Raw genomic sequence first — 719 nt, forward strand, 5'->3', positions numbered from 1 at the left:
CAAATCTGTTAAAATATGATGAGACTCCACATTGGTACCTGAGTAATGAAAACACACGGCTATATTGATAGTGTTATTTTGTCGTGAGTAATCATACGCATGAGAGACAGAGAGAGGCTGACTGGGATGAGGCAATTAACAACAACACTGATCCCGGAACATGTGGAATGGATGAGTGGGCTGGGGAGAAGCTGTCTCTTATACACATCTAGATGTGTATAAGAGACAGCCCTCAGCCTGCCCACCCCAGCCTCCTCCTGGACCAGCTACACACAGACAGAGAAATAGTATGGGTCTAACAGAAAAGAGGCTAATAACAGATGCTAGCAGAGGTACAGTATATGGATAAACCTACAGACCATTTTAGCATATTATGTACTAGTGACTTTCTATCAAGGTTCAAGTACCTGGGCATAGCAGGTGGTATACTGCTGCTGTAGTTGGACCAGATCAGCTCTGATCTCAGCCAGTCTCTCCTCTGTCTCCACACACTGGCTATCCTGTAACAAGTGACATGTGTCATTCCATTGTCATAAACATGCCAATACATGGCTCTTAATGGGTCAAATGAAAGTCCTTTTCTTACCTGCTTCTCCCTCTCTCGTTTACATGACCTCAGCTCGGCAGTAACTTGCTGCAGTGCATCTTGGGAGGAGAGCAGCTGTTGGCGGAGAACACGGGCGTCTTCTTCATGGTCCTGCAGCTTCACTCTGAGAGCC

General features: G+C 46.2%; 1 long non-coding RNA gene across 1 annotated transcript; it reads right to left on the reverse strand.

Moving 5' to 3' along the window:
• Positions 1 to 229: 229 nt before the first annotated feature.
• LOC112079741 (uncharacterized) lies at positions 230 to 713 on the reverse strand. The gene is made up of 3 exons (XR_002896039.1): positions 587 to 713; positions 408 to 500; positions 230 to 266 (listed from the first exon to the last, which is right to left on the reverse strand). It is a non-coding gene; the product is annotated as an uncharacterized lncRNA (long non-coding RNA).
• Between the last annotated feature and the right edge of the window lie 6 nt (positions 714 to 719).

Source organism: Salvelinus sp. IW2-2015, unplaced genomic scaffold (genome assembly GCF_002910315.2).
Source record: "Salvelinus sp. IW2-2015 unplaced genomic scaffold, ASM291031v2 Un_scaffold9301, whole genome shotgun sequence".
NCBI classification, from domain to species: Eukaryota; Metazoa; Chordata; class Actinopteri; order Salmoniformes; family Salmonidae; genus Salvelinus; species Salvelinus sp. IW2-2015.